The 23473-nt window shown below is 48.7% G+C and overlaps 1 protein-coding gene across 2 annotated transcripts in view; it reads right to left on the reverse strand.

Moving 5' to 3' along the window:
* Positions 1-15098: 15098 nt before the first annotated feature.
* Positions 15099-23473, reverse strand: part of PSME4 (proteasome activator subunit 4) — a 1714764-nt gene continuing 1706389 nt past the window's right edge. For both annotated transcript variants that reach the window (XM_085612595.1, XM_085612594.1), the window contains one exon: positions 15099-16073. The gene's annotated coding sequence lies outside the window, so the exon portion shown is untranslated. The remainder of the gene's footprint in view (positions 16074-23473) is intronic.

Here is a 23473-nt window from a genome sequence, read left to right on the forward strand (position 1 = left end):
TTTGGGTTCATCTTGTGGCAGCAAGAGCACCCCTCGACGTTGTCATCCGATGACAGGCACCAGACACGATCTACAGGGCTTGAACCCCGACTTCTTCATCGACATCTTGAGAAAGAAGCAAGATGAAAACAGAAACACAGCAGAAACACAAAATAACTAGTAAAAGCTACTGAGAGTCCCAACGACGGCGTGGAAAAAGGAGAACTGATGTCATCACGCCAACGGGGTCCTCTTATGGATCCAGTGACGTCAGCGGAGCCGTGCTTCTGTGATGTCGTCATCGTCGGCGTGGAGAGCTACAAAAGTTTCCGATTGTTGCTGGCGCAGGGGATATTTACAAGGTGAGGAATCCACTGGCAGATGTATCCATCGGAATCTACCTCTTTCTGTGTGTGCTGCAGAATGCAGCACACATAGATAGGGAAATAGGCCTCTCAGGATTGTTTTTGTGCAGGAAGGTGCCCCTTGCTGCACAAAAACAATCCTGCATGCAACACAGGCACCCTTGCACATGGTGCAAGAGTGCCTGTGTTGGCGGTAGGCAGCCAAAACAGTGCCACAACAGGGGAAAAGGCAGGAATGTGCTGTATTATTTTAAATGCAAAAACAACAATTGATGGACAGAATGCAGAACAATGTCATACATTCACCCCAGTACAGAGATCTGGGCCTAAATCCATCGTTTTTTTGCTCACCATGCCATTCCAGTTTGAACCCAGCCATATGCAAATCAGTCTTGACCCTGTGCCTCATGGGAACAGTCCAGCCCGAACTGCCAAGCCAGGTTCTCCCTGGACTGGAAACAAGCATCCTAGGACCGGTTTCGGGGTTTCACCCCTCTTCAGCCAGGATAGCTTGATTCCAGTGGCATGGAGAGCACGGGACTCACGTCTGAGCATACCCGTCCCACTCGGGGTGACACATGCAAAAACAACAATTGATGGACAGAATGCAGAACAATGTCATACATTCACCCCAGTACAGAGATCTGGGCCTAAATCCATCGTTTTTTTGCTCACCATGCCATTCCAGTTTGAACCCAGCCATATGCAAATCAGTCTTGACCCTGTGCCTCATGGGAACAGTCCAGCCCGAACTGCCAAGCCAGGTTCTCCCTGGACTGGAAACAAGCATCCTAGGACCGGTTTCGGGGTTTCACCCCTCTTCAGCCAGGATAGCTTGATTCCAGTGGCATGGAGAGCACAGGACTCACGTCTGAGCATACCCGTCCCACTCGGGGTGACAAATGCAAAAACAACAATTGATGGACAGAATGCAGAACAATGTCATACATTCACCCCAGTACAGAGATCTGGGCCTAAATCCATCGTTTTTTTGCTCACCATGCCATTCCAGTTTGAACCCAGCCATATGCAAATCAGTCTTGACCCTGTGCCTCATGGGAACAGTCCAGCCCGAACTGCCAAGCCAGGTTCTCCCTGGACTGGTAACAAGCATCCTAGGACCGGTTTCGGGGTTTCACCCCTCTTCAGCCAGGATAGCTTGATTCCAGTGGCATGGAGAGCACGGGACTCACGTCTGAGCATACCCGTCCCACTCGGGGTGACAAATGCAAAAACAACAATTGATGGACAGAATGCAGAACAATGTCATACATTCACCCAAGTACAGAGATCTGGGCCTAAATCCATCGTTTTTTTGCTCACCATGCCATTCCAGTTTGAACCCAGCCATATGCAAATCAGTCTTGACCCTGTGCCTCATGGGAACAGTTCAGCCCGAACTGCCAAGCCAGGTTCTCCCTGGACTGGAAACAAGCATCCTAGGACCGGTTTCGGGGTTCCACCCCTCTTCAGCCAGGATAGCTTGATTCCAGTGGCATGGAGAGCACGGGACTCACGTCTGAGCATACCCGTCCCACTCGGGGTGACAAATGCAAAAACAACAATTGATGGACAGAATGCAGAACAATGTCATACATTCACCCCAGTACAGAGATCTGGGCCTAAATCCATCGTTTTTTTGCATATGGCCATGTCTAAACTGGGGTGGCGTAGTGGGCAAAAGAACGATGGATTTAACCCAGATCTCTTGACTGGGGGAGAATGTCTGCATTCCGTCCATCATTTGTTTGTTGTAACGCTTTTCGCCCTAACTGGGATGGGTATTCCCAGACGTGGGACCCGTGCTCACTACGCCACTGGAGTCAAGCTATCCTGGCTGATGACGGCTGATAGCCAGAAACCGGTCCTAGGATGCTTGATGCCGGTCCAGGGAAGACATGGCTTGGCAGTTCGGGCTGGACTGTTCCCATGAGGCACAGGGTCAAGACTGATTTGCATATGGCCATGTCTAAACTGGGGTGGCGTAGTGGGCAAAAGAACGATGGATTTAACCCAGATCTCTTGACTGGGGGAGAATGTCTGTATTGTCTGCATTCCGTCCATCATTTGTTTGTTGTAACGCTTTTCGCCCTAAGTGGGATGGGTATTCCCAGACGTGGGACCCGTGCTCACTACGCCACTGGAGTCAAGCTATCCTGGCTGATGACGGCTGATAGCCAGAAACCGGTCCTAGGATGCTTGATTCCGGTCCAGGGAAGACATGGCTTGGCAGTTCGGGCTGGACTGTTCCCATGAGGCACAGGGTCAAGACTGATTTGCATATGGCCATGTCTAAACTGGGGTGGCGTAGTGGGCAAAAGAACGATGGATTTAACCCAGATCTCTTGACTGGGGGAGAATGTCTGCAGTGTGTGCATTCCATCCATCATTTGTTTGTTGTAACGCTTTTCGCCCTAAGTGGGATGGGTATTCCCAGACAGGGGACCTGTGCTCACTACGCCACTGGAGTCAAGCTATCCTGGCTGATGACGGCTGATAGCCAGAAACCGGTCCTAGGATGCTTGATTCCGGTCCAGGGAAGACATGGCTTGGCAGTTCGGGCTGGACTGTTCCCATGAGGCACAGGGTCAAGACTGATTTGCATATGGCCATGTCTAAACTGGGGTGGCGTAGTGGGCAAAAGAACGATGGATTTAACCCAGATCTCTTGACTGGGGGAGAATGTCTGCAGTGTGTGCATTCCGTCCATCATTTGTTTGTTGTAACGCTTTTCGCCCTAAGTGGGATGGGTATTCCCAGACAGGGGACCTGTGCTCACTACGCCGCTGGAGTCAAGCTATCCTGGCTGATGACGGCTGATAGCCAGAAACCGGTCCTAGGATGCTTGATTCCGGTCCAGGGAAGACATGGCTTGGCAGTTCGGGCTGGACTGTTCCCATGAGGCACAGGGTCAAGACTGATTTGCATATGGCCATGTCTAAACTGGGGTGGCGTAGTGGGCAAAAGAACGATGGATTTAAACCAGATCTCTTGACTGGGGGAGAATGTCTGCATTGTCTGCATTCCGTCCATCATTTGTTTGTTGTAATGCTTTTCGCCCTAAGTGGGATGGGTATTCCCAGACGTGGGACCCGTGCTCACTACGCCACTAGAGTCAAGCTATCCTGGCTGATGACGGCTGATAGCCAGAAACCGGTCCTAGGATGCTTGATTCCGGTCCAGGGAAGACATGGCTTGGCAGTTCGGGCTGGACTGTTCCCATGAGGCACAGGGTCAAGACTGATTTGCATATGGCCTTGTCTAAACTGGGGTGGCGTAGTGGGCAAAAGAACGATGGATTTAACCCAGATCTCTTGACTGGGGGAGAATGTCTGCATTGTCTGCATTCCGTCCATCATTTGTTTGTTGTAACGCTTTTCGCCCTAAGTGGGATGGGTATTCCCAGACGTGGGACCCGTGCTCACTACGCCACTGGAGTCAAGCTATCCTGGCTGATGACGGCTGATAGCCAGAAACCGGTCCTAGGATGCTTGATTCCGGTCCAGGGAAGACATGGCTTGGCAGTTCGGGCTGGACTGTTCCCATGAGGCACAGGGTCAAGACTGATTTGCATATGGCCATGTCTAAGCTGGGGTGGCGTAGTGGGCAAAAGAACGATGGATTTAACCCAGATCTCTTGACTGGGGGAGAATGTCTGCAGTGTGTGCATTCCGTCCATCATTTGTTTGTTGTAACGCTTTTCGCCCTAAGTGGGATGGGTATTCCCAGACGTGGGACCTGTGCTCACTACGCCACTGGAGTCAAGCTATCCTGGCTGATGACGGCTGATAGCTAGAAACCGGTCCTAGGATGCTTGATTCCGGTCCAGGGAAGACATGGCTTGGCAGGTCGGGCTGGACTGTTCCCATGAGGCACAGGGTCAAGACTGATTTGCATATGGCCATTTCTAAACTGGGGTGGCGTAGTGGGCAAAAGAACGATGGATTTAACCCAGATCTCTTGACTGGGGGAGAATGTCTGCATTGTCTGCATTCCGTCCATCATTTGTTTGTTGTAATGCTTTTTGCCCTAAGTGGGATGGGTATTCCCAGACGTGGGACCCGTGCTCACTACGCCACTAGAGTCAAGCTATCCTGGCTGATGACGGCTGATAGCCAGAAACTGGTCCTAGGATGCTTGATTCCGGTCCAGGGAAGACATGGCTTGGCAGTTCGGGCTGGACTGTTCCCATGAGGCACAGGGTCAAGACTGATTTGCATATGGCCATGTCTAAACTGGGGTGGCGTAGTGGGCAAAAGAACGATGGATTTAACCCAGATCTCTTGATTGGGGGAGAATGTCTGCATTGTCTGCATTCCGTCCATCATTTGTTTGTTGTAACGCTTTTCGCCCTAACTGGGATGGGTATTCCCAGACGTGGGACCCGTGCTCACTACGCCACTGGAGTCAAGCTATCCTGGCTGATGACGGCTGATAGCCAGAAACCGGTCCTAGGATGCTTAATTCCGGTCCAGGGAAGACATGGCTTGGCAGTTCGGGCTGGACTGTTCCCATGAGGCACAGGGTCAAGACTGATTTGCATATGGCCATGTCTAAACTGGGGTGGCGTAGTGGGCAAAAGAACGATGGATTTAACCCAGATCTCTTGACTGGGGGAGAATGTCTGCATTGTCTGCATTCCGTCCATCATTTGTTTGTTGTAACGTATTATTTTAAATATCGTGTAGTCCTACCCATTCCCTGTCCTGCAGTGCAGCGCAGTAAGGTGACTTGCTGCGCTGCGTGGCAATGTCATAAATATGGCCCTAAGTTCCAAACAAATATGGGCGGAGTTTACAGAAGGCCCACACTGTGACAAAGTCTGGAGCCGAGGCCGGAGCCAAGGGCAGCGCCGATGCTGGAAACAACAGCTGCGCCGAGGCCGGAGCCAAAGCCGCAGGGGAGAGACCACCCGCCCCCTCCACCGTGTTCCGCGACCGGTGAGGGGTGTAGACTAAGAGCGACGTCGCTTCTTCGACTTTTTATGGCACCTGGACTTACCTGTCCCCGATTCCGACGAACGGTGGTGACGACCTCGCAACCTGTCTCCCAACCTTCCTCAGGAGCGGGATCTCGAGCGTCGCGCAGCCGAATGCCGGGCCTCCCAACAACTTTCAGGAACGCTCCCGCAAAGCCTTCGGCGCCATGGCCTGACAATCGGGGCACGCCTCGGGGTCATGGGCATGCCCCAAGCAGCAGAGACACACATTATGTGGGTCCGCCATCGACATGTTCCGACGGCAGTCCCGACAGGACTTAAACCCGGGCATCTCTACTGCACCAGAAGTTGAGAACTCGACAAAACAAGAGAAACAAGTCTCAGAACAAAGTTAAAATATTAACTAGGAGTGCAGCTCTCTCTCGGTCATTTAGCCCGCAGACATTAATTGAAGCAATTTGAAGACTCATTATACCATACTACGAAAATTTCCTTCTAAAGACAAGACATGATGGCCTCTTTAATTTAACCAAAGTTGGTCTACAACAGCTCATTTTCTTCCCATTTCCATAACTGTTTATCAAGATTTCCCTCACATATTGTACTGTGCAATATTGTGCTGTGCCCTTACCCAGTCCACCCCTCTTACCCCCCCTCCCCTACCAGAAAACCGCCCCCCAACAGCCCTTACAGGCAGATAGGTCGGGCATGACCTATGTATGGCAGCCGATCTCACATCTCTCAAGTTGACACAGTCCCCCTCCCCCCAACGCCCCATAACACCATATAAGCCCACCACCAGTTGCAATCTAAACCAACTAAACAGTCTTCAAAATCAATAATCAATCAGCAGTCGGACCCCCATGTGACATGCGGCCAGCACCTTCCCATTTTGGATGACCTTAAGCCGGGTGGGGAATAATAAAAATGCCTCATAGCCCATCCCCTGAAAGGGAGTTATCAGCTGCCGGAGTCTCCATCTCCGCTCAACCGTGGCATGGCAGAAATCAGGGCGCGGAAGGAAGGTGTGTTCCTCAAAAGTCTGTTTAGAATCTGGTCTTGCTCTGTCAATTATGGCCTAAGGAGAAAGTTCCCGATGTAGATTAAAATTGCTCTTGGTCATTCCCCCTTTACTAGCTGCATTGGTTTTCCTCTGAGTCATTGGAAAGCGATGCGCCCACTGTACCTCTGCCTCCCAGTTCCAGTGGACAAGATTGGGAAAGGCTCCTTTCAGCAAAGAGACAACAAAGGACATTATATTTTCCCCTTCAACATTTTCTGCCAGGCCTAATAGACGTACATTGTTTCTGCGTTGCCTATTTTCAAAATCTTCAAGCTTCCAACAGATATCCAAAGATTGTTTTCCCTGGGACTCCTTAAATACCTGTAGCTTGCCGACTTCCTCCTCCAAGGCAACCGTTCTATCTTCCATATGGGTAACCCTTTCAGCCATATCTGTGCACAGCTTATTTACTTTGCCCATGGAGCCCTGCAGTTTTTTTGGTGGCTTGGTGTGTTCTTCGACTCTCCAGTTTAGCCTCCCCGGTATCTGTTTGAGAGTAGCATACAGTAGCTCTAGCGAGGGTGGAGCAGCAGCAGGTTCAGAGCCAATAGAGCCTCCTTGCGCAGCGACCAGTGAGACAGTTCCATAGGTCATGCTTGTAGTCATATTTGTAGCAGAATCGTCCCATTCAAGCTTACGAGTCGTGGCTGAATCCAATTTAGTACGTCTAGTTCTGGCCTTGCCCGTCGCTTTGAAGCCGAAGACCTACTATGATGCGTTTTTTGTGTAGTAGAAAGTTCCCCAAAATCTGTCTCATCGGAGGTATTGGGATTACTGGGCGTGGGTGACTCTGAGTCATCGTTAAGTGAATAAAACTTGTCCCCACCTGGGGACCCCAAGGGCGCTTGTGACCACAATGGGATCGGGATCTGGTCAACAACATTGCCGAAAGATATGGCCAAATGCGAAGCATCCATTAAGAAGATAGGTCGATTATTGCCAGTCGAACCACCTTCCGCGGCGGGAGTAGGACCCTTATCGCCTGCCCTGTCAAAACAAGCATTGACACTAACCTGGAGGGGCCGATCACAAGAGTCCCCAGGACTTCCATCTCCACTTGTGGTCTCACCCTGTTCTCCTTCAGCTCTGGGGAAAGCGCCAGCGGTGGCTGAGATCCCTCTTCGGCATCTTCAGGATCCCGGTTCACAAGTGAGTCCTGCTCCGGTCCGGTTTGTGCGCTCAGCCCCGCTGTGAGCTCAATTGCGGCAGAAAGTTGACACGGCCTAGCCGAACTGGTCTCCGCCGCGGCAGCCTCTGATGTGCCCGATGCAGCGGCCTCCATCAAACTGGGGGTATTCTGACTTCCAAGAGAGGTGGCAGAAGCTGAAGCCGACATGAAGGCTTTTACAACGATCAGCTGTTGCAGAGAACCCTTCACAGCTGCCGCGGCCGCACAAAGACGGGTTCCACCGGTAACGGCGGTATCTTTTGATTTAGTCCAGCCTTCATCTCCCTGTTTCGATGGGCCCCCGAGCCAGGCTTGATTTGGTCCCCGCAGAGCCTCTGTTGAGGGGTCCTTGGCGGCCTCGTTAACAGTTTTATTCACTTTAGGGGCCATAGCTTGCCGACAGCCCCAACAGCACTTCTGAAGATACAGCAATAACAGCTGAAGAGCGAAAGCAAATCTCCTTGGTCTCCGCAGACGTCCGTGACATCCGTACCCCAGGAGCCGAACCAGCGGGTCAAACAGGTGAGTGCGGGATACCATAATATCCCATTAACTGCACACCCTAGAACGCCTCAGGGGGAGAAACTGCAGCAGCTCTCACTGAGGCCAGTCAGCGACCATCTTGCCCCCGCTATTCTTGACTTTCTTCTTGAGTGTGTGTCTTATTTATTGACTTGTGTTTGCAACAAATGCTTAACACTCCCCTCTGCTAACCTAAACTGCTCAACAACACTACCACAAATAGAGCACACAGTATTAATAAAAGAAAGCCCCTGTAAACCAATAGGGGTCATCTGGAATTTTTGCATGTTGTACCCCTTCATTGGTACACTACATATAAAGCCAACTTTCTACAATATAGGACTCCAGTTTTATTGTCTGGTCTAAATTAAATATATTAACTGCATTTAACGGTGTCCTCGGTTAATATGAAATTTGAAAAAGTATGATTCTGTCACTGTAGCATGAAAAGTTGGACTTGCTGTCAGTTCAAGACAAAATAATTTTCACCATAGTACACAAATGCTTTCACTCCAATTTTCCTCCTCTCTTTGCCAAAAAATTTTCATGGCACCAATTTCCAAAACACCTTTGTTCTAATGGGCAGTTCTTTCTTAACAGAACTTGAACAGATACATATGGAGGTCAGACATATAGGGCCTCATGTAGGTAGCGAAATACCGGTTGGTAACGGCCGATTTTCGGTAAATATGCCGTTACCGACCGGTATTCAGACAAGTGAGATGTAGGAGTCCAAAAACCACTGTTCGGTAAATATGAGGCGGTAAATACCGATTCATAGTTACCGAATACATAATTAACGAATCGGTAAATATGAAGTGGTAAATATGAAGTGGTAAAAAGTTAAAATGACATGTAGGAGCACTCGGTAATTAAGAAATCCAAGAAAATCGGTAAATAAGAGTCGGTAATTAACACGGATTGAAAGCAGGTGGTAACCAACAACAGTGCAGCTAAGCAATCCCAAAATGCAACAGCGTGGACACCCTGGCAGCTATGTACGTCATTGCAAGGCGCCTACGTCTACAGGCAGCAGGACTGAGGGTTTGGCGACGGAAGGAACGCATCCACAGACAGCGCATCACACTATTCCAGCTGACTGATGCAGAGATACATGATAGGTACAGGCTACACCCCGAAACCATCATGGACTCAATCAGGGACCCGCACCCACTCCTGGACCAGCCAATAAGAAGGGCGCACGCCATACCCCCACATGTGCAGGTGCTCTGCAGCCCACATCTGCTGGCATCCGGCATTTCTCAGGTGGTGACAGCTGCGGTGGGTGGTGTATCCCAGAGTTGCCTGTCCCGTTCCTTCAGGAATTTCTTCCACCATTATATTGGCTGCATTGATGGGACACACATCCCACTCTGTCCACCGGCTGACACAGAGCACATCTACAGGATCAGGAAGTCCACCCACTCCATCAATGTGCATACCGAATGGAATGATGTTGTGAATGGTCCCGTGGGTGGCAGAACCAAAAGGTGCGCGTATGCTATTTACAACGAGGTCTGCAAGTTGTCGCACAGTGAGGCGGCTTCCAGACTGAGAGCTATTGACCAAGCAAACATGGAGAAGGCCTAAGCCGTTATAGATATTAGCTATAGCACTCTCACTGCTAGGATTCATACATGAGACAATAGGCACATGCAAGTACACGGCGCATGCAATGTACAAGCCCCGATTTTTGCGTGCGTCCTACGAGGTATCCCAGTGCCTGTGATTACACCTTCTTTCACTGTGCTTGCAAACGGTATTCATTAAATTATGATTAATGAAGTTTGCTGCGGGATGTGAGTGGTAATCCCGTACATAACTGTCTCGCATGAAGTTGTCTGCTGCAATACTGTTCTTTTTCCACCCCCGCATGGGCGGCGGGATGTTTCCATCTGGCCTTCGATTCCAACCTTGAAAGCAGAGTCCAACAAGTTGAGCAGAATAGAGCGCCATTGTCCCACAAAGAGGTGCCTTTGACTTCCTCTCGTGAAATATTTGTCCTTCACGTTGCTACTACGCGCACGGAGGAACTGGCGCCTCTGAATACTGACCTCCCCCTGCATTTCGGCTCTTTGATCCACAGTATTATCAATGCCTCGTCCACGACCGGCCTGGCTCAATTTTTTTAACATGTGGGGCTCGGGTCTCGTGACCTCTTTCCAAACTATTTTTGGTGTAATTCCGGCATTTGTTCATTCACTGTTCTCGGGCATCTTTGGAGGTGTTCCGCTGCTTCTGGCGCTGGTGGCAGGTGTGCTGCTTTTACTATTCATACTACGGAATGGCTGCTCCTTCTGTGCCACACGAGCACCTGTCCCGTCTGCATCTTCTTCGTGATAGGATGCTTGACTTCTATGGTACTTTGCCATTGGCGACTTTGAGCCTGGCTTATGGATTATCCTTCAGGTATTCCTACTTCACCTGCGTACAACCTGTATTACACTGCCTGGATTGTCCCTTTGAATGGCCTCTGGATTTGTGCTTGACCAACATGGTGTCTCCGGTGCCGGATTTCGATCGACTGATGCGGCCCTTAGTGTCTCACGAGTTGTCCTGTTCTGGTGTCCGGATCATGGCGTGTGGAGCGGCGCATGGTATCCTGGGCAATTGGGACATCTCAGCGGCAGCCTACGACTTCTTGTCCATGAGCTATTTGGAGGAACATTCCGGGTGCCCTCTGATTGTGCTAGAGGCTCCGTTGGTTGGAGAACACGTATGTTCCTTTTCTTTACTCAATTGGATGGCTGAGACTTTTAGTGGCCCTGAAAACGATTGCTTGTTGGAAGCCGTGGCCACATATGCTGCCTATACATTCATGGATTAACTGGATTGTCGTCCATTGCGCCTGTGCTACTGGACAGCACCCTGGCGCAACATTTATTTCTTTTATTTCTCGTTTTTCTCTTCCTGATGGTCTGCTTGAGTTTTTTGCTATACTTGCATTGTGTTTTTTGGAATTGTATGCTGCAATTAATTGGACTGTAGGACTTTGGCGCTGACTGGATCTTTGTTACAGAAACGTGGGCTACTGAGTCTTCTGGCCATGATCTGCTTCTGGCCATTCCTGAAGGATACACCTTTCTAAGGTTAGACAGAGAACGCTGTAGAGGGGGTGGAATAGCCATTCTTTTTAAATCTACTCTCACATGTACCATAAAACCCTTATCGATCTCTACGGATCCTTTTGAGGCGCTATACTTTTGTATTGTGCATACCCCGGTGAGCTCCTTTTCTGGCATACTACTTTATAGGCCCCCTGGGTCTAGAGCTAATTTTTGCTCAGAATTTTTTAGAATTTTGGAACCTTATTTTGGTAGACCCCATCTCACTATTCTGGGCGACATTAATTTTCACCTAGAGGATGTTACTTCGAAAGAGACCTGTTCTCTGCTTAATTCTCTGGAGGCATGTGACTTTGTACAACGAGTTCTCCACCCGACTCATAAGGCGGGGCATATCCTTGACGGGATCTTTTCCAACGACCCTAGATTAGGGGTTGGGACACCGGTCCCGATTACCTGGTCTGACCATTTAGCAGTCCCGCTGTTTCTAGACATTCCCTGCCCCGTTGCCATTGTGGGCTCTGGTAAAAAACAATTCAAAAGGAGCTTCAAAAATTTTACCAAGGAGGCTGTAGCCCCTTTTATTCTCAATGCCCACATTTCAACTCAGCGGAAGGTGGATGAGTCGGCCCAAGAACTTGCTGATGCCATCACCAGAGCCGCTGACGAACTAGCTCCTCCTTCCCTGAAAGCTGCAGCTAGACAGAAGCCAACTGCCCCCTGGTTTTCCGTCGATCTGAGGCTTCTCAGACAAACTTGCAGACAGAAGGAACGTAGGTGGCGTAAATCCTGGGATCTCAAGGATAGAGAAGGCTATAAGAGCCTACTACGTGAGTACAAAAAGAGAGTCATTAAGGAAAAACAGGATTATTTTTCCAATTTAACCTGTTCTTTAACATCCTCCAAAGAGATTTTCAAAATAGTGGACTCTTTGTGCTCTCTCCAGGCCCCCGATCCTGTAGTAGCTTCCCAGGAGCTATGCAATGATATATCAGACTTTTTCTACAAAAAGATAGATGATATCTACATAGCTCTAAAGTCGCAGGGGAACTCGCTTAATGCCGAGGATTTCTCCCAAATTAAACATCTGGAAGCTTGGACTAAAGAATCCTCTCACTCCCTTGATCATTTCCCTGCCCTTTCGCTAGAGGATCTTAATAGCCTGTTGGACAAAACTAAATCGTCATCTCCACTCGATCCAGTTCCTCTGAAAGTACTGAAGAACTGCAGAGAGATCATTCTTCCTTCGATGCTGGAAGTCATGAATGGAGCATTGGAACAGGGCATCTTCCCGTCACTTTGGAAGAAAGCCATCGTGAAGCCGCTGCTGAAAAAGACCACCTTGGACCCTGGAGTACTGAAGAACTTTAGACCCATCTCTCTGCTGCCGGCCCCTGCTAAGATGTTGGAGACCCATTTGAATTTCCATCTTTCAAACTTCCTCGATACCTCTGGTTTCTTGGACGGGTCCCAACATGGCTTTAGAAAGCTGCATAGCACGGAGTCTGCTTTGACGAAAGTCATGGACAACATCCGCAGAAAAGTGGATTTGGGTCTAACCACCGTACTGGTGCTGCTGGATCTTTCAGCAGCATTTGACACCCTGTCTCCCCTTACTTTAACAACTAGGTTAAGGGAGGCAGGGGTAGAAGGACCGGCACTCAGTCTCCTGAGCTCCTTTCTTCAACAACGAGAGCAGCGTGTCATGCTAGGTGAATACCTCTCCCCCGCTAAGTCTTTGCAATGTGGGGTGCCACAGGGGTCGGCATTGAGTCCGACCCTGTTTAACATCTACGTGGCCCCACTTGCAAGACTAGTAAGATCTCAGGGGATGGAGGTAGTGTCGTATGCCGACGACACGCAGATTATGGTATCCCTGACTCACTCTGTGGGTGAAACCGCTTCTAACTTTAGGGCCTGCATGCAACTTGTTGCAGAGTGGATGATTGCCAACTCCCTAAAGTTGAACGGGGACAAGACAGAGGTCCTGGTCTTTGGCAAGGACCAGGGCATATGGTCAGATGATTGGTGGCCTCCTTCTTTAGGTAGCTGCCCAACACCAACACAATCTGCCAGGAACCCAGGCGTCATCTTCGACACCCAGCTCTCCATGGAGCTTCAGGTCAACAGAACGGTGGCTACCTGTTGGGGAGTCATCAAGACCTTGAAAAGAATCGTACACTACTTGTCCCCTCAGGCACGGAAACAGGTGGTGATCGCCCTTGTTGGCTCAAGGCTTGATTACTGCAACTCAGTGTACGCCGGGGCCAACAAGGGCCTGCTTCAGCGTTTGCAGGTCATACAAAACGCGGCAGCGCGGTTTGCTCTCGCTTTGCCCTGGCTGGCCTCGATGATCTTAGCGAGGAAGAACCTCCACTGGCTCCCCATCCCCTCAAGGATCACTTTTAAACTCCTCTGCCTTACATATAAGGCTTTAACTGCAGGCCCGGCTGATGCCCTTGGATCACTTCTCTCTAGATACGTTCCGAGTAGATGTCTCCGATCCAGTGAGCTTAATCAACTGGTAATTCCCAGAGCCAAGAAGGCTAGATGGGGGAGCAAAGCTTTTTCCATACTGGCTCCTCTGATGTGGAATTCACTCCCCCTGGAAATCAAAACACTGCCCTCCCTTGACCTCTTTAGGAAGTCATTGAAAACTTGGCTCTTTATCAATGCTTACCAGTAGGCTCTGTTTCTTTTCGCTCACAGTCTTTATTTGGATTAGGCGCCTTGACGCCCATTGGGCATAGCTGCGCAATATAAATAATGTTTCATTCATTCATTCATTCATTCATTGGTTACGCCCTGTTCTGCTCTGACGAAACTGAACTCTGCGTTCTCTCTTTTCTTGCCTATTGCATATTGCTTCGCTCAAGGGGGCGTGTAGTGGGTTCTCCCTGAATACGTACATGCATTGTTCAGTTGGCATAACCACGTTGAATGTTATGTAGCCATATTTGTGTCTTTGCACACGACACTGCGTTTACATGTTCTTTCTTGAATAAACTGCTGACTCGAGACTTCTTTCAGACGAGTGCATTCTGTTGTTCCCATCCCAAGCTCTGCGCAGCGACCTTGGTCTGTACATGCTGTGACACACAGTCTGGAATTTTACACAATGCATGTTTTCCACTCTAGGTTGTTCGACCCACGATTTAGCCATGGCACACGCGCAGCTGCACATACCTGACAGTTGGTGCTTTTCATATCTCAGACATCATGTTTATTATTCAGACCGAAGACGAGCCTTCCTGCGAGGAGACTCCTGATGCTCCTGTGATGTGATTTCACTTAGCTGATCTTTGAGGTATGGGGTCCCCTATTCAAGCCTGAGAGACCTTCTATAATGACATGATTGTGATATTGGCTACTTAGTTAAGGGAAGGTGGTAGTATCCTCGGTATTTTCCGATTCGCTAAATACCACCTCGGTATTTACCGATTCGGTGGATACCACCTCGGTATTTACCGATTCGGTGGATACCACCTCGGTATTTACCGATTCGGTGAATTCCGATTCGTATTTACCGAATGTTACCGAATCGGTAACTGTTACCGAATTTTTACCTACATATAACTTACCGGTTCTAATTTACCGATTCGGTACGGCTCGGTATTTATGAACCGGTAAAATTTATTTACCTACATGAGGCCCATAGAGTGGAAAATCCTACCATTACTCTCACGGAAAAAAACAAAAGTTTTGTTTAGAAAGATGTTAAAAACTCACTTATTTAAGCAGTTTAGGTAAAGGCAGTGTTGTGACTCAAAGATCTTTTGACGGTTTAACGCCGGGAAACCTACAAGGTGTACGCTTTATTTTTATAAATAAACTAAACAAACATTCCCCAGTTTTCAATTTTGCAGAAATATTATTTTATTATTTTTGGTAAGACTGCCCTGCCAACATTTGTTGTAACATTGTTTCCCCTGGATAGCCGTACAGTAAAAAAAATAGATCGATTTCCTTGGTGTAAATAAAAAGACGCAAGAAGATATTAAAAACGATCCATTTATTGGGTCATAAAATAAACAAGGTACAGTTTTGGCACTACGCTGTAGAGTAGTTACATATGGATATTGTGAAAAGTCTACACAAAGATCCCTGCTGTGCTTCAAGTTTGTGCTGAGTCACTAGCTCAGAGATATGTATTTAAAAATAAATGCATCATTATTTCCCTGCAAGGAAAAAGGTACAGAGTTAAATAAACAATAGGGCACTCCTCAAAATGGCGAACTCATTTCTGTGCATGAATGAAGTACATGGCATTACGTAAATCTGTCGCATCGTATCTGGTGATACTTGCATTCACAACAGAATACAAAATTGTTGCAATAAAATAAGAAAAAAATACATAATGACAAAAATTAAATCCAAACAAAACATTTCTGCCTTTGCAAACAGAATTTTTGTTTAACTAAAATAATTTACAAAACAGATAATGGCATCTGATCTTTTTATAAAGCCAAAACCACTTAAGCTGTACAGTCTATTTGTATGTTTTTTTTTAATTAATCCCACAATGGTGTTTTATGCAAAAGTTCGTAATATGTACAATGTCCTGCCCCCAAAAAAATCTACAGAGCATATAATTCTTTACAGCTATGAAACATATAAAACATGCCAAACAGCAGATAAGTTGTTTGACTTCAAGTGAGGTTTCAGGCAAAAAACATAATCTGATGAAATACTCAGCCTTTCCCAATGATATTATTTGATTTCAGTTCTACACATTTAGAAATGAGGATTTGGGATCGGTCACTAAATTACACAACTGCTGTGTGCATTTTTCCCTTTGGAACAAATATATTGTCCGCACTTGTCTGCAGTACGTTTTGCTTTAATGAGTAGACATAATCATCCAGTCAGGCAACAGAATATCAAAATGTAATAAGATCAGCTTGTGAGGAATTGGTTTTGAATTTCAAATTATTTTGCATAGGAGTTTGTTTTCTTTCTGTCTTTGCATAGCCTGCACAAAAAAGAAAAAAAACAAGTTAAGAATTATGAGTACAGGAATTCGTATAGAATGTTCCTACATCTCAGAGGAACAGAAGAACAAATTGCATACCTTTCTTAACCCTTTTTGTGGTGCATGCTCTCTCTACCCGAAAAATTCCACACCTTTAGAATATCCCCAAGCACCAGATTGAATCCGGAAGATGTATATACACACATATGCATACACACACACAAATATATGGATATATACATCCATCCACCCATCCCCTACCGGCAGTCGCGCCAGCAGTTAAGTTACAACTAGGACCTAGTTTTCATAGGAAAAGTTTTTTTTCTTTTGCTAATAACTTAGGTGGCGTTTCACAAATCTTCACGACATTTTCAGAACTAGCTTGTCAGTCACTTCAGCTGCTGTCTGCAAGGTTTTGGGGTGATCCGTCAAGCGGAGGACCGACAAGGGGGGGGGGGGGTTTGATCCCAAATAGTGTTTTCCCCCTGCAATTTCCCATAAGGATTTTAGACAGAACCACAGCCCGAACTGCTGAACGGAATTACACCAAATTTGGCAGAAAGGTAGAACTTAATCCAGAAAAGGTGTTTTTTAAAATTTGGTGTAAATCTTTTGAGTAGTTTTGGAGTTATTAAAGTAAAATGTTTGTTGTATATCTAGAGATGTGGATCCAAGCGCCAACAGCAATTGCGTGATTGAGTGGCCGCAACCTGAGCGGGAAGTTCCAGTGTGGAAACTAAGATGTAAAAGTGATAGAAGGGGGTCAGGATAGAGGTATCCTGACCACATGGGACTAATGGAGGAGTCTGTGAGGAACCCCTCCGTGGGCAAGAAATTGTACAAAAACTTTTTTTTGTGAGCGTACAAGGATTCGCGGGTCCACCAGCATCTGCGGATCCAGATCCCAATAAAAAAAACACATACACCCACTCACAGACCCACATATTCATTCACACACACACACCTACTCACAAAACTAATCACACCCACAAAACCGCTCACAGACCCACACACACAACCAATTACAGACCCATACACCCACTTATACATCTACTTACAAACCCACACCTACACACTCACACAGCGACTCATACACCCACTCACACCCATATAGCCACTCATACACCCACAGCCACTCACATACCCACACACAGGCAATGATAGACTTATAGAAATTGCAATAGCATGTTTGTATTAAATGGGTTGCTTTAGTAGTGAATGCATGAAATGTAACTGGCAGACCACTTATTTGTCCGAGGATTCACAACGGATCTATAAAATGAACTTAAAAAAATAAAGACTTGATGCATTGCATTTATAGAAAGACTACATAAGTTACCTTACGATAATTTTAAATTTGTTCATTTTAAAATATAGAATAAGAATGAATGTGTGAATAAAATGTTTTTATAAACTTATGAAAATGTATTAGTTAATATCGAACTCATGTGTCAAATTGTAGTACAATTTCATAATAAAATAAAAAGTGAGCATGGTGGCTATCTCCTCTCACCTTCGCCTGATTCATCTCAAATATCTACTTTAGAGCTTATTACACCAGACAACACCTGTGGCACATGGGCGTGATTGAATCTCCTATGGCCTTAAATGTGGGGCAGACGAGGACATCTTCATACACACAGTGCGAGGTTGTTCATCCCTACAAGGCTTCTGGCAGCGTGTGAAATCCTGCCTTGCCGAGGTTCTTTCCTCTGAGATTTCACTAGATCCCAAACTAATCCTTCTCTATAACACAGAGCATGGGTACTCACAAACTTTCTCTCGGGGGCCAAATTTACAGGGTGGTTTGTGGCCGTGGGCCGCACTGGTGGGGGTGGGGGTGGGGTCAGTGGGGCGGGGCTAGAGCAAAAAATAAAAAATAAAAAACTGGCCCCTGCAGCGGACGCCTTCGTCCACTGAGCCACCAGACTCGGCATACACACATATGTATCTCTCTCTCTCTCTCACTCACTCGGTCTGTCTCCCTCCCTTTCTCCTTATGTTTCCCTCCCTCTCTCTCCTTCCCTCTGTCTCCCCCTGACTCCCTCCCTCTGACTCCCTCTCTCTCTGTCTCCCTCTCTCTCTGTCTCCCTCTCTCTGTCGCCCTCTCTCCCTCCCTCTCCCTCCCCCTCTGCCTCCCTCTCTGTCTCACTCTCTCTGGGTCTCCCTCCCTAGGTCTCCCTCTCCGTCTCTCTGTCTCTGTCTGTCTCTGCTTGTCCCTGCCTCTATCTATCTCTCTCTATCGCTGTCTGTCTGTACCTGTTTCTGCCTGCCTCTGTCAGTCTGTCCCTGCCTCTATCTAGCTCTGTCTGCCCATGTTTGTCTCTGCCTCTATCTGTCTCTGCATCTATCTGTCTCTGTCTGTCAGTCTGTCCCTGTCTCCGTCTGTCTCTCTCTATCTGTCTGTCTGTTTCTGTCTCTTATCTGTCTCTGTGCCTCGGGCAGTACACTCGTACTGTGTCTACACGTCCCCGTCACCAGCCCAGAGACAGCCCCTCCCAGTGTGATGTAAAAGCCAGCTCGTTTTCTCTCTGAAATTGCTGCTCCGCGGGGTTTGTGTCCCACCACTGGGCCTGGGATCACATCTGTCGCTGGCTTTAATTCTGACTCTCACCCCGAGCTGTTAGATCAAAGCCCCCCCTTTGGCACCCTACTCTCACAATCTGCTGTCCTCTGTCACCTCACCCTGCGCGTGTGGCAGCTTCCAGGGCACACACACAGCCACACCGAGTACTTCACAGGTCTTTAAAAGACCATTTACTTGTTAATGAGGCTTTGTTGTATTTCACCTATTAGCGCCCCTGCATCTCCACTCTGACTATCGCTGGAATCGCCCGGCCCCCAAAGAGCAGAGTCTCTCGAGTCTGACCTGCTGCAACCGGCGGTGTTTGCTGACACTTAAAAAAAAAACCAAAAAAAAACTTCATGTACGATGTCTGCAAGTTCTGCGGGCTGCCAAGGAAGGCTTGCCGGGCCGCTTGCAGCCTGCGGGCCGTACTATGAAAACCCGTGACACAGAGGTTCTTGGAACCTCTTTAAGAAACATTTGTTGTTCCTTGGGCGGCCCCCATCCTGGAGCCCTAGAAGGCCCTGGGGACCGCCATCCCCCAGTGCCAGCAGCAGCAATGTCCCGGGGTGCTCACCCCAGGCACATTGCAGTTTGCTATGGCTTGGCGGGAGCACCGCTCCCGGCAAGCCGTAGCAAACACAGCTCTGCTTCCAACAAGTGAGAGCAGAAAATGCTCTCGCTTGTTGAAAGCAGAGCATGTCTGTTTCCCTGCCTGCTGTCAAGGGAGCAGGGAAACAGACATTTCTTTGAGATCGAGGGAGCAGCATGTTATCAGCTCCGTGGGTCTCAAAGCAATGCCAGCTCACACAGGAGGTGTGGAGCCAGCAGGGACATTGGGGGCCTTAAGGTTCCACCGCGGTCCCCTACGTTTTAAATGTGGGGAGACGTCTTAAAAAAATATGGGCACCCACACTATAGGCCGCGCCCTGGAGTAAAGGGTCCCCGGGCCAAAAACTGCACGGGAGGAGGGCCGCCCGGCTCCCCTCCCTTGTTTTTTTAAATATTTTTTTTTATTAAAAGGGGCAGGCCCCAGGGGATGGGGTCGTGGCCAAAAATGGCCCTGGAGGGAAACAGCTCAGCCCCCTACCTTTCACAATAAAAAAAACAGAGAAAAGGCTGTGCTCCGGGGCCTATATTCGCTCACCTTCTGTTTTTTTAAATTAAAAACGTTTTTTTTAAAATAGGGGCAAGCCCCGGGGAATAGGTGGCCCGTGACCCTCCTCCCTAGTTTTTTATGTACATTTTTTTAAATTTTTTTTATAAATGGCACGCCTCGGGGTCCCCTGGGGTCAAAATCGACCCAGGGAAGGGGTACTCATAGATACTAATGCGTACTCACTCACCTATACAGTCACTAACACAAGCACACACTCACCTCTACAGCTACTCTCACATTCACTCACTCATATACCCGATCACTCACTTATACTGCCTTTCACATACCCAGTTATTCACCATATCCCGTTGACACATGTACTCACTCACCGGCTCAGCCATACACACACTCACTCACCCATACAGTCCCACACACATACAATCACTAACCCATACAGCCACTGACTCACCACCCACCCACCCACCCACACACACACCCATAGAGGTACCTCAGACAACCAAGTACTCCTCCACACAGAAACTCACATACCCACTCACACACCCATAAGGTTTTTATCTTGTGACTCGGTTGGACCGAGTCACAGGAAAAAACGTAATAAAATAAAGGAAAGGGGGCAGGGTAGAAACACCCTGACCCCCTAGGCCGCTTGGGTGGGACCTTCCAAGGCCAAAAAACAAAAACAATAAGTAAATCTGCGTGAGTCATGCTGGATCTGTGACTCACAAAGAAATGCTTTTTAAAAATGAAGCATGGACTCCAGTGCTTTGTTTAATATAGGCCCCTGGGTGGGCCAGGTCCTGGGGGCACGTGTAAATAAGTAAGAGTGGGGTGCATGGGGCTCCCCTCCTAGAATCCCTAAAGCCCCAGGGACCGCCACCTGCCCGGGGCATCTTTCATTATTTATGCTGGGGTAGCCATCCCTGGGGACCGACACTTCCCCAGGGCTAAGATTTTAATGATGCGGGGGCCCACACGGCACTCCCAGGGTCCGCAACCTTTCTGGGGTAAAATACGATATTAATGCGGGGGGGGGGGGGGGTAGCTCAGCCCCCCAGCAGCCCTGGGGACCGACACCTCCCCGGGGCACACTGTTTTCTTTTAAAGAAATGCCACAGAGGCCCTATGACCTCCCCCACAGCCCCAGGGACTGCCACCTCCCTGGGGCACAAACACAACAATGAAGGGGGTCCATTGCAGCCCCCTCTGGCCCCAGGTACCACCACCTTCCCGGGACTAAAACAAATAAGGGAGGGGGTCACACGCCCCCCCTCCCCCCCAAGAGCCCTAGATGGCCCTGGGGACCACAATCCCCCAGGGCCAGCTCCAGGAGTGTCCCAGGGTGCCCACCCCAGGGACTGCAGTTTGCTATGGTGCGCCTGCCAAGCCTTGGCAAACTTGCTCCGCTTTCAGCAAGCAAGAGCAGAACATGCTCTCACTTGCTGAAAGCGGAGCATGTCTGTTTCTCTGCCCGCTGTGGAGTGAACACATTTCTTTGAGATCCAAGGAGCAGCATGTTAGAGCTCCTCAGGCCTCAAAGCAATGCTGGCTCCCACAGGAGGCTGGGAGCTGGTAGAGACTGGGGGGCCCTAAGGCTTCCCCTGCGGTCCCCAATGATTCCAAAGTGGTTACCCTGGGTGGGACCAGGGCACTCACACTATAGACTGGGCCCCAGGGGATAGGGAGCCCAGGGCCGAAATTAGCCCATGAGGGGGCCGATTGACCCCTCTCCCTCTGAATAAAAAATGTAAAAAGTAAAGAAAAGACCAGGCCCCTGGGGATTGGGTCCCCAGGGCTGAAAATGGCTCAGGGAATAAAACCACACAGCAATCCAAAATACGAAAGAAAAAAAAAAAAGGGCGGGCCCTGGGTGATGGGGGTCCCAGGAGATCGGGGACCCGGGGCTGAAATCGGCCCGGGAGTGGGGCCACACAGCCCCCCCCCCCCCATTCTCACTGACCATGTCATCAGTGAAGTAATATGTGAGGTCATAAGCAGTACATTGTGGGGCCGCGAGTTATAGTTAGCTCACTAACTAGAATGGCTGAATTTCACTGGTTTTGTACGAGTGAAACATGAGCCTAACTATAACGTCTTTGTAACCTTTGTCTTTATCAGTGTGTGTGTGTGTGTGTGTGTGTATATATATATATTTTTTTTTTTCATTCACCCGGACCTCAAAAAAGTAATTGTTCATGCCAGTGTGCAGATGTCTAACTTAAGAGCTCTGACCCCCTTTTGGGGGTATAAGAGATGGAGTCTCACCAGCTCTAAAGAGGGGTGAGGTGGAACAAAGAGAAAAACTAAGAACAGCAGACAAATGGGCCTTCAAGGGATCAATTGAACTCTCTCCACACCACTTAAGAAACCTGGCCCATCTACAGGAATAGATCGATTTGGTGGAGTGCCTTCTGGCCGATAATATAACATCCACCATATCTGACGGAGAGAGAAAAAAACTCAGGTTGCCCCGTTCAATCTCCAAGCATGAAGGTGCGGGTGTAGAACCTGCCCCTGCGACTGCGAGAGAAGGTCTGCCCAGAGAGGGAGACAGAGCGGATGGTGAGATGAGAGGTGAAGGTGGTCTGTGTACTACACCCTTCTTGGCCAATCCGGGGCGATCATTATGACTTGGGCCCGGTCTTGGCGAATCTTCATCAGAACCCGAGGAATCAAGGGTATGGGAGGAGACGTGTAAAGAAGCTGAGAGCTCCAATCTAGTTGAAACGCGTCCCCCAACGCTCCCTGCATTGGATACTGGAAAATGCAGAATGACGGGCAGTGTACGTTCTCGTGAGTGGCAAACAGGTCCACCAGAGGAAACCCCCACATCCTGAAAATGAGGTGAACCACCTCTGGGTGAAGCAGCCACTTGTGATCGGCCTAGTATTGCTGACTGAGATTGCAAATCATTCAGCACTCCGGCCAGATGATTTGCAGTGATGCAAATCTGGTCGTTTTGGGCCCTGGACCAGAGCTGCAGAGCCTCTCTGCAGAGATTATACCACCCTACCCCTCCCTGCTTGTTGATGTACCACATCGCGGTAGTGTTGTCTGTCAGGACCTGAATTGACTGACCGCGAAGGGAGGGAAGAAAGGCCTGGAGGGTCAAACGAATCGCCCGCAATTCTAGAATATTGTTATGAAGCAACCTTTCCTCTGGAGACCTAAGACCCTTAACCTCCAGATCCCCCAGATGAGCTCCCCACCCTAGATTGGAGGCAACCGTTATCACTGTGGCCACCGGAAAAGGAGGGTGAAACGACTTCCCTTGAAACAGTTGTCCGAAACACTCCACCATAACAGCTACGCTGCAGTGTCTCTGGAGATTCTGATCACCTCTCTGAGATCTCCGTTGTGTTGAAACCACTGCCTGCGCAGGCACCACTAGGAAGCCCTCATATGCCAGCCTGCATGGTTGACCAACAGTATGCAGGAAGCGAACAGATCGAGTAGGCGCTCCCTCTTGAAACAATGGAATCATAACCTGGATGTCCAGAATCCTCTGAGGAGGCGGGAAGGCACGATTCACAGTAGTGATCAGTACTGCCCCTGTGAACGGATTGGGCTGAGAGGGCACCAGGTGAGATTTGGGTACATTTATCCAAAAGCCCAAGTTGAACAACAGCTGAGCCGTTATTTGCAGATGACACAGGACCAACTCTGGCGACCTCACTTTGAGCAGCTAGTTGTCCAGATAGGGGAATACTGGAATCC

This window comes from Triturus cristatus, chromosome 6, assembly GCF_964204655.1.
Source record: "Triturus cristatus chromosome 6, aTriCri1.1, whole genome shotgun sequence".
Taxonomy (NCBI): domain Eukaryota; kingdom Metazoa; phylum Chordata; class Amphibia; order Caudata; family Salamandridae; genus Triturus; species Triturus cristatus.